Source organism: Theobroma umbraticum, unplaced genomic scaffold, assembly GCF_002168275.2.
Source record: "Theobroma umbraticum cultivar Fairchild unplaced genomic scaffold, ASM216827v3 scaffold_44.0, whole genome shotgun sequence".
Classification (NCBI taxonomy): domain Eukaryota; kingdom Viridiplantae; phylum Streptophyta; class Magnoliopsida; order Malvales; family Malvaceae; genus Theobroma; species Theobroma umbraticum.
Window position 1 is genome coordinate 8,469,448 of NW_018397255.1, and position 12,207 is coordinate 8,481,654.

The following is a 12,207-nucleotide window of genomic DNA, read 5'->3' on the forward strand; positions in this document are numbered from 1 at the left end:
TTTTTTTTTTTTTTGATAAAATCCAATTCCTTACTTTTACCTAAGGTGAAAAAATCTATTTAACTTTCGGTGAGATTTTAACGTAAAAAAATAATAAAAACAAACAAACTAGATAAAATTAGCGTCAGGTTGGCCCACACCCACACACAGTGAGATTTTAACTCGAGACAGTCCATAATATATTCCAGCGTTTTTGGTTATTTGGATTTTCAATGTAAGTTAATTTAAGCAAGCAATATTAATTTTTTGTTTCAAGATAAACTACTTAATATGTATTATGAAAAATTAAGAGTTGTAGATGTTGAATGTAAAAAGAAAGACGATATAATATTGGAACATCTGAAAAGAAGATATTATTTAAAAGAAATTTGAAAAGATATGGTTATTCAAATTAGAATTAAGGATATTTTCAATATCATTAATCAATTTTAAATATCAAATTTGATTAAAAACTTAAATTGAAATATTTGATTAGTGAATAAAAACTATAATGTTAACCAAAAACTTAGTTCTTCAACTTGCTTTACTTAATCCTGACAACTAGATATTATTTTATCAATTAAGTTTAAAATGGAAAAACAATATCAAATAAGGTTAAACTCAATCGTAAAAGTCTTTTCATTAGCCATATCTATAATATATGTAAAAGTAGAACAACTGATTAGATCGATTGGTTGACACTTATTAATTTAATTGAATTAATTTTTTTTGTACATCTTTTATGTCAAAACTAATTGTTTTGGACATTTGAAGAGTTTTTTTTAATTTATTTTAGTAAAAAAATTAGAAAACAATAATTTTTAACTTTTAATGCTTAGCAGATGGATTCATTTATTATTTATCTTTTGTAATTTAATATTATTTTATATATATTCTCTTATTCTGCATGAACCTGAATCCATAGTATTTAGACATCTTCTTTATATATGAATGTTTAAATTTTAATAAATATTCATCCAATTTATTGAATAAATTAAAAAAGTCAAGGTCTACTCATTTTTAAATATACATTGCATACCGTCATCATTGAATAAACAAATAAATTGAATTTAATAACTTTTAACTATTCATTTTATATATAAAAAAACAGATATTACTAGAAACTAGTAATTATTTTATATTGATATGATTCTTACATTAGAGTGTTGTCTTATATTCTACAACTATTTATCTTAATCTACTAATAATATAGGTTATATACTTTCTCATTTTTTAATATTTTATTATACATTTAACATTCTTTGATATGATTATTGTCTTCTTTGAATAAGTACTATTTTATAACCATATATATAAGTGCAAGTTTTCGATAATTGAAATAAGAGCAAATAACTATCTTTAATTGATATCAATTTATATTTTCCTCTACCATGCAATTTAGTAATACAATATAGTATAACAACAAAAACCAAAGAAATGGAAACAAATATATATGGTAAAAGAAATAGTAAATTGTCACCATAGTTAGATATATTTGACAATTGTGTAACAATTTATATTCCCTTAACATGAACTAAGTGCACGTCCTGTATCTAGAAAGTTGATATACATCATCTAACAAAATAAAAACCTTCAAATCACAAATATTATTCATTTTGTTTAAACAGTATATTTTTAATGAAAAAAAATATTGGATGTTTAACATAATTATTATCTTCTTTGATTAAGTATTGTTCTAAAACTATATATTTAGGAGTAACTTTTAGTGTTTGAAACCAAGTAAATAATTATCTTCAATTAATAACAGTTTATCTTTTATTCTATAGTAAAAATTATATATCCATGCTGTTGACTGATATAACATAACTTTCCCTACAAATTCTTTTGAAGGTACGAGGCATCATCCTAGTAATAAGAAAAAGTTATGATACTCTTGAACTTGGACTATTTAGAACAGTTTAAATATATTTTTATTTTGGTGTTGCATTCAACAAAATATTTTATATTTTTATTTTTAATTAAATAAATATATGTAATTAATAGTTACTTAATTGTTATTAATTAATAAGTCACTTATCATTTTATATCACGTAATATTAACGTAATATACTAACATGTTATATTAGATGATCACGTCAATACCATATCAACATTATGTAGACATAAAATGATAAATAGTTTTTATTAATGATAATTAGTCAGCCTTAGTTAATAAAGAATTATTTAAATCAAAATAAAAATACCAAAACTTAATAAAACGTAATAAAAAACTAAAAAATTATTTAAATTTTCTTTTTAAGATATTATCCCATTTTAAAATGACACGCCATTGAGAACTTTTTAAACAAAAGTGACAGACGCATTTAGTCATCTTAAGTGATGTTTGCATAACATTGAGTTTATGCAGAATAGTAAATAATTTTTTTTAATTATTATACCACTTGAAAATGGCACGCCATTGAAAACTTTTTACAATATTTATCAAAACAAAAGCGACAGATGCGTTTAGTCATGTAGAGTAATGTTTGAATAACGTTGAGCTTATGCGGATTAGTAAATAAACTTTATCTTAATTTTTTAGTTAAAAAAGTGGTGTGATGAGAACTTCCGTTCCATAAAAAACCATGCCCTTTATCTGTATTAGCTTTGATATTCAATTTATTTAATAAAATATAATTCGATATAGTGAGTCCAGATAAGACTTCCATTCCTATTATTTTAATCTCTTCATAATCCACCATTAACAATGCTTAGCAACCATTTCCAATAACAAAGTAGCTGTGTGCAAGTCTCATGTGTGCATTGAGTTTTTAATCACCACAAACTTAATTAGGATGTTGATTCCATATCTTGTTGATTACAATTAGGGAAGTACTTACTAAGAGGCATTAAAACTTTACCCTCTAAGTTTGTATTATTTACTTGCAAACCTTATCATCGTTATTTTCTGTCTTTTGATTTTTACATTAATATATGAATATACCATAAAAATCATTTACAACATTCATATATTAATTAGTAATTAATGTTCATAAAGTAGATTTTTTTTGCATTTTTGTTGATATAACAAATTTAGTCTTTCAAGAACTTACTTTTATATAAGGTTAATAGAATGAAATGTAGAGTAAAAGATGAAATTAGCTTTTAAATACTTCCTTATCAATGGTTTCAAATCCCCATCCTTTAATTTTTTTTTTTGGGAAATCATCTTTTAAAATTATAAAAAAAATTAAATTAAATATGAATATGATTTTCATGTGAAGTATCTAAAGTACATCATGTATAAAATAAGTAAATATTTTAAATGTATTATTTAATTTTATTTTATTTAATAAAGTATATTAATTTTATGCTACACATTTTTCACTTTTATTTATTTTTTATAATTATAAAAATAATAGTGTGATATAAAATAATTTTCTAAAAATATATAATCGATTTAAATGAACATATAAGCAAATTAATTATAATATAAAAAGAAAATAATTAATTTTCTTCAAATATTTCTACTCTTTAAAAAAAATTAATAATTATTTAGAAACAATAGCTTTTGTAAAAATCCTAAAATGCTCAACCTATGCATTTTCGTTAATTTAGTCTATCTACTCAAAATTTATCTAATTTAATCTTTCACTTTTAAGAATTACAAAATTTTAATTCCTCTTCTATCGTTATTCAATTTTACAATTAGAGATTTTGATGTCAACATTGACATGATAAATTTGTTAATGTGGTAATGTCACGTCAATGTTAATATCATCACTTTTAATGGCAAATCTAAACGGTATTAAAGGAAGGATTAAATTGTTTTAAGTTTCAAAATCGAAAATTAAATTGATCAAATTTGAGTATAAGGATTAAATTGACGAAAATGCATGATTACAAAAATTATTTGAGTAGTTTGAAAGACAAAAAAGTACAAAAGAAAAAGACAACAAAAATGCAACCTTGATTTCTTGAGGCTCAGGAATGGTGGTGGAGGAAGAAGAACAAGAATGAGCTTTGATGGAGAAAGAAGGCGAGTGTGATACAGAGAACGAATTCTTTTTGATAGGGAAGCGATGGGTATGGAGATTAGAAGAAGAAGAAAAAGGAGAATGAATGGGTGGGGCATTCGATGATCCGAAAGCAGAAGAGAAGAAACCTTCCAGTCTCGTAGAAATTACAAGAAGCCATTTTTGTTTTTGTATGTTTCTTTAAGGATGATCTATTGCTTTTGTTCCGCGATGAATCCATTCAATGGGGTTGGGCTTGGTTTTGTTTTCATTCCTCGGCAGGGGGAGATTGTTTCAAGTGGAACAGTGACCAGAGAAAGTCCCAAAGTTTGGGGAGATGTTAAGAGAGAGGGTGAGCAGCTCTTTATTTCTTTGGCTTTCAAGTAAAACAATGACTATTGAGTGCCACACAAAATGGATCCATGCTCATTCTCTTGTGATTAAAGTGATTCACTCAGATGTTCTGGTGGTCATGAACCGTTATGTTCCTCCCCTGGAAATGTTTCTGGTTTTCACTGGAGGTAATGAAAGTGTAGCTGTTATCGTCAGTAGCCTATCCAGGTCCTGTGAGCTGCCATGGGCAAAGAGTTATGAACTGTACATGGTAGTGGAACATGTGGTTTTGTTGTTCCTGCTTACTAATTTATGTTGTGTGCACAAGATTTGGCCTTCATGCTGTTTGCACAAGGCGCGTAGAGAGAGATCAAACTGAGGTGCTTTTGTGTTCGTATGCCTATAACTATCGATAAAAAAAACCTAACATTTGCTTTCTTTATTTCCTGTATCCTTTTTCTTACATGTTAATTAGGACATACACTACAAACCAACCAAATGAACCTTTGGTTCGACTTCTAGAAGGATAATAAAGCTGTATTTTTTGTAGCTTTAAGGCAAAATATGTGCTCAAAAGCTATGTAACAATGACTTTGGGTCTTGCCTAAATCACAAATTAAAAGGAAAAAGCAAAGACCCCATATCAGTTAAAGCCTTTACGAGTTTGGTGCAATATAAATTATAAGTTGAGTGGTCATGCACCAAACTTTTCCATTAAAATTTGAGGCATCAAAAACAAAGGGAGAAAATAGTTCATCAACCTCCAAAAGTGGACAAGCCATCAATTTGTAACATGCCTACGGTGCTTCTAACTGTTTATCATCAATAAATGGGCCAACTGACTTCAATTTTCATAGTGGTGCTAGTAGCTTTCAATTACTTATCGTTTTACTTTTTAATTAAAAAACCTAAAAATATTTCAAACTAGACCTTAATTTAACTCTTATAATAATAGTAATAATATATAGCATTTTATGAGACCCTATAAGATTTGACGCTTTTGTATTACATAAAAGTTAATTTGCTTTAAGGTGTGGCATTTTTCACTTTAAAAAAGTGGTCTAAATGGTGCCACAGTTAAGAATCAGTAATTTTCTTTATTTGTAAAATTATAGGTTCACTACTAATCAATTTTTATGGAATTGGTTCGATGTTAGTTTTAGGTATAATATTCAAATAAATTTTTAAATTATTTAAAAAATCTAAATAAGTGCTTACTATTTTATTACGTTTAATTATATTTTTATATTTTTATTTTAGATCAAAATAAATCTTTATGATTAATGATTAATTAATTATCATTAGTCAAAATACTACTTGTCAAATATATACGTGGCGTTGATGTGAGGTTGAAAAATACTCTATGGTCATGTTATTATGCCAAATTAACATGTTACGTTACTATCAATTATGATATACCAACATATCACATCATTATCAATTATTATAAATTAACATACCATAGCAATGCCACTTAATATAAAATGACAAATGATATTTTAACTAAGTTAATCATTAATTATAAAAGCTTATTTGATTCAGAATAAAATTATAAGGACTTATTTAGTTCAAAATAAAAGTATAAGTACTTGATTGAACGTAATAAAAGTATAAGGGCTTATTTGAATTTTTTGAATAATTTAAGAGTTTTTTTTAGATATTATGTCTTACTTTTATAAGTAAAAGTTACAATCTTTCAATATATATTACATAGTATATTCATTGAGACTAGATTGGTAATTTGTGTTCTCGTATTTTAATCGTGTCATATAAATATAAAATATTAACAATTATATGGATAAATATGAATACGATACTATTAATTGATTATATCATAATCTTAAATTTGTACATGAATATATTTAATAAACGTATAATACAATACTATACAACTAATATGTTTATTAAATGTGTCAGATTAAATTTTATATTACATGATTAATATGATTAAAATTTTTACAATTTATAACTTATTTACACGATTAATATGGCTGATACGATTAATATGATAAAAAATTATAAATATCTTAATACTTATAAAATATAATAAAATTCAATATCAATAAATCTTAATCATCATAAAAATATTAATATTTATATAAATAAATAAATAAATTTTAATTGTGGATTAAACCTATCCACACAACACGAGAATACGACTAAATAAACGAGTAATAAATAAGTCACGAGTTATATGAATATATGATAATACGATTAGTTAATTTGTATCTTAGATGGATTCTAACAAGTTTAAGCGGATTTGATATGATTAAGACATATTTTATTTGTATATCAATTATGTCGACATAATTAATATACACAAAATACAATAAATATAAATCAAAATCTACTTAAATCTATATCATATTAATGTGTGGTATACAAAATTATCAAGTTTGGTTAAAGCCAATTAAAAAAAATTAAACTAAACCTGCACATGTATGATATGTTTAGTGTGTTGGGTAAATGGGACTGCAATTGCAATAAAGCGCATGGACAGATAAGAAATAAAAAGGAGAAATTGATTGCGACATTTTATAACTGAGCAATTTTAATTTGAGTGCCACATGTTAAATGCATGGGTCCATCACCGTCCTTCATTATGGAAGTTTATAAGTCAGTGTCCGTGTGTGTATATATAGATTTAAATAAAGTTACTTTTTTGGCCATAATGATAAATATGCCACGACAACATGTTTATTTTTTAATCCTTTTGGTAAAAAAGGTGTGCCAGTCCCTTAACCAATGGTCTGCCTTTTTGTGAGTTGTCACCGCCCACGTGTTGCAGGCCATTCGATTCCAATCCATAGTTCATACTGCTTTTACTTGTACGTGCGAAAGTGAAAGCATCTGTGCAAATGACATGTTCAAAGAATGCAACGACAAGTGACTGAACGTTGACCGCTTACAAAATGGGTGACGTCAATGTGTTTTTTTTTTTTATGACAAAGTTAAAGCTAGAATAGCTAATAATAGCATCAAAATGTTGAATGTTACATGAGTTTAAGATGGGCTCATGATATCTGTTAAAGGTAATTATACAAATTATTGAATTGGAATTATTATATAATATTATTATTTAATTAGAATTTGAGTAATTGACACGTTATTCTCTTATTATTGTCAATGCGACGAGTTTTATCTTTGAATCTCATTACCTCTTGCTAGAGTACCTCAACCGGTTTCTCTAGTATTGCATCTTGTTGATTTTGCATATTCACTATTTCATTAAAAGTTGATTGCAACTCCTTAAGATGCTTGTCGTCTTGAAATCCTAACTCTTTCATGTTGATTTCGATTTCTTTGAATATATCTTTATGTCTCCAACGATCATCTTCATTTTAGATATTTAATCATTAAAAGTAGACATCATGTCTCTCAAATTTAACTTATCTCGCTTCATTACACTTTTAGACTTTAATTTCTTTTGAGTACAAACTAGTCAGAATTAAAAATTATTTCTTTTATTTAAATATTATAATCTATCTAAAAAATAGTATTGTATAATAATTTTAACTAAATAATTTGTATTATTATCTTAACAATATAGATATAATTGAGACAACACAATAGTTTTAATCTTTTCTTATGGCCTTAGAGGAATTTAGGCAAAGAGATCCTTCATCCCTATTCCTATTCATATTACGCTCGGAAACTCTTACCTTTTCGGGTAGCTTGTGGCTCACTCTGACCTTTTAGGGATTCTACAACTGGTCCCTCTGTTCCTTGCTTATGTTTTGCATATGATTGTTTTATATTTCTCAAAGTTAATCACCACGTACCATGCATCAGGGGAGATGATTAACTTGGATTGGTCCTTTGTTCTATTATTTTTTCTCCTATTACTCCCGCACAAAGGAAGCGTGCTTTTATTAACTCTTTGCCATATGAGTGCTCACTATAGGGCTAAAGATAAATATTTAGCTTTTAGGTAGAATCCCTAAACAGATCTTTGTTGATGTCATTGATAATAGATTATTGGTATGATCACCCTTTTCACTTACGCAGCCAGGGTCACTCTCACCTATTCTATTTCGCGATCAATAATACTAGTTTATCACATGTTCACTTTTAAAATGCCAGTTGATAATATTAAGAAATGGCTGGCTGATTTCCTTTGGAATCCTTCCAGAATTTGCTGGTGTCTTTGGGGATAAAAGATCTTTCATTGTTTTAATCATTCTTTGCTTTGGAAACTCTGTTTGCATACTCTTGAAGAACCTCATCCAACTATGGGGTTCAATTACATCATGGACGTTCAATCTGTTAGAAGGTGTGGCTTGAATCTTATATCCTGGAACTAATTATTGCTCCTTATACTGACTATATTCCTCATCATTTGTTACATTCGACAGTTAGAAGGATCTTCTATTCATATTGATCCCCAAATTATGAAATGGGACCTTGCCTCTCTGTCAGTTGTTTAATTCCAGATTATACGTGTGACCAAATCAGGACAGCTCCTCTTCAGTTTACCAGTGATAGATAAAGATGTTTCGTATTGGGGGCCTAGTAACAGTAGAGATGTCTCTGTTAAACCTACCTACCCTCGGTTTATTTTCAAACTCATAATCTCAAAAGTCCTTGTCTACCTTGAAATGAAATTAGCACATGATAGATTACCTACCTCTACTCGTCATTTCAGTTGAAAGTTTATCCAATTAGAGTTGTGCAAACCTTTGTATATAGCAGCAGCATGAAAATACTGCTGTTGTACATTCCATCTGTTCTATTTATAGTGGTTGGAATACCTTGACTTGGCATCTTACCCTTGTCCTTATCAAAGGAAAACCAACTCTTTTCAAGCCCAACGAAATAGTAGAAATCAAGTATTGTTTCAGTCTAAAACAACTAATACAAATCCCATTTATGTTCAAGCTGTTGCTATGGCCTTAGGTTTCAATGAAATCTTTAGGAGAAAAAATATTCCCATCTCCTTGCATCTGGTGCTATTAAAATGGCAGTCGCTGCTTCACACAACTTGGGTGAAACTGAATACTGATGGGGCTTCCTTTGGTAATCCTAGTTGGTCTGGTTGTGGAGGTCACTTTCGACCAGATGCTGATACTGAAATATCTACTGATACTAATGTTGAATTCCAGGTAGTCAAGTCAAGGAGGGTGTTCTCCCTTCCCTCGAAGCCCATTATCAGTTGCAAAAAAGACTTGAGCCCCCTTCTCTCTGGCCCCAACCCCATCAACCTATAAATCGACTTAACCTTTGTTTTTTTTTATTTGTTTTGCATATAATGGCCCATTGGGTTTGAGCCATAAGTTTATTCTGTTAGCCAGGTCCACTTCCATGTAAATGAAAGAAAATTGGTTATATCGCATATACTTGATCAGTGATCAACTATGCAATTTATTTATAGTTTATTGTGTGATTTTGGGACATGGAAGTGACAAACAAAGAGTGAAACTCTGTGAACATAATTACATATTATCTATCAACCTTAGTACATAGAGAATCATTTCAGCTTGATCGATCAATCAATACACGTGATTAGGGAAAGAAACGAGGCCAATGATTGAAGAAAAAGCTTTGTTTCATAACCAAACTCGAAGAACTATTTTTGGGTAACTCCAAAGGGGGTATAAAGGGTAGCTATCCTGGAAGCCAACTTGTGGACACAAGAAATGCCTGGCCAACAGATATTATTATAGGAAATCTCTTCGCAATTGCAGACCGACACGCTAGCATCAATGTTTTCCCTTACCCTCCCAACATCAGAGACGATTGAAAGCTGTCCCCATGCAACACCTTTGGGTGGCTACAATTATTTTATATGAATTATCTCTTTACATGCCTAGATGATCTTTATGCACAATGCCCCACCTTTAGTATTCCTCTGTCTTTCCATACCAAGTAGCATGAATAAAAAGTCTTTTTTTTTTAGACTTGAACATGTTCTGAGTCATTACATAGAAATACGGACCAATATTAAAATTAAAAATAAAAATAATATTTAAATATTTGATTCAATGATATGTATAAAACGTATGTCGTTTTTTTGAAAAATTTTTAATTAAAAAAGTACTGTATATGATTCGAAACTTTATATCTTTGTAACGACATTTGTCTTATTTACTTAAAAGAATCAGACTTAATTCTTCTTTTCTTTTTTGCTAAATTTAAAAAAGGTACACAGAAAAGAAAAAGAGAAAAAAAGGAAAAAGAAAGATATGATGATGCTAAGGAAGAATGCAAAAGCAAGGAGATTATGTGGTTTTTGATGGCGACGAAGATAATGGTGTGACACCATTTTGCAGTCCAGGTAGATGGAGTGTAGGGGGAATAAAATCTAGTGAGATCACAGAGATGAGAGCAAGTTGATTACATGGCTTTTCGTTTATTCCTGGCTAGTTGGAAACTTGACAGTCTATATATATCATGGCAACTTGCAAAAAGAAAGATTATAAAATACATTATATTTTTGTTGAATCATGCACCTAACTTGTCTGCACTGCAGCTTATAGGTTGTATTTTTGTTGGATTGCTCCTTATATTTGCTGGCCATAATGAATTAATGTTGTCAAACTTTGGAATATGCTCCTTTCGAATGCATGATGCACCCCTAGTTGGAAACCCGGCCCATGCATGCAACCCTTCCTAATAGACTCTATGCCAATTAAGGTAGAAATTAAGTGCTCAATGTGTTTAGATTTATTTGTATTTGTGAATTATGAGTGTTTTGTAAGTTTGAGAATATTACAATTGGTCTGTGAGTTGAGTTCAAGTGATGTTGATGCTAATTCTCATTTATGAATATTATAAGCAAGTTAATTATCAAACCACTTTAAATTTTTTCGATTTTGTTTTGTTTGTTTGCATTCAAATATTGATTTGAATAAACAACTTGTGTGTGTTTTTTTTAATATCTTGTTGAATTAAAGGAAGATTGTGTTTTAGGGTATAAGATTGTGATTGGAAAAAACAAATGGAATTTCATGTTGAAATATATATAATGGAGCATGTTGTTTTTTTTTTTATTAATTTTTCATTGGCACATCGTTTATTTATCAAAATTTTTATTGTCATGTCCATAGACATACTTTACATAATAATGTATTATTTCGTTATTTTATATTAAAAATGATCGAAAATTAAAAATTTAATGACATAATTCTATTAATAAAGTATAATGATAAAACTTGAACCTAACTTGTAATAAGATGATAAATTAATTTTATTTAAATCTCTTTTATTTTGAATTTTGCTTTTTAAATGTAAAAATTATAAATCAATTAATTAATCAAATATTTCAACGTCATCCAAATATACGTATAGATAGATGATAAGTAAGAAACAAGTTTCGTTCGCCGACCTGCAAGAGTGGGATCTCAATTAAAACGGTGCTGTCTACTTTCATCACTTTCCAACTTGCTAGCAAAGAATCGCCTTCTCCCTTTGTCCTCTCAGGATAACATACGCCAGCTGTACGCCGAAACGCATCGCCATCACTTTTAAGTGCTCAACTTCAAAGTTGACTTTCCTTACCATCTGTTAAAAAATAGTTTTATATTTATACTTTAATCATTTTTAAATGTATTTTAAAATTAAAATTCAATAAAATTAATTATTTATCAATATAATAACATCACAAAACTGAAAACATTTTATCCAAAGCCCAAGTCAAGAGAAATTTGAATTCTAAATTTTATGTAAAGAATCTTAACAATAATTAGATTAAGGGTAAAATAAGTTAATTTTTTAAGTTTTGATAAAATTATATGAAGATACATTAGTTTTTAAAATAGATACTTCGTTTTAAAAAAATATTTTTTATTAGATACGTAAATTCAGTTATTAAAATAGGTAAAATGTTATTCTTCCTAGCTCAACAATTTCTCTCACCTAACATAAAAAACATTGATTGTATGGATTGCATGTATAAATAGGGATGGCAATAAGGTGGGCATTGCTTCATTTGCCCTCATTC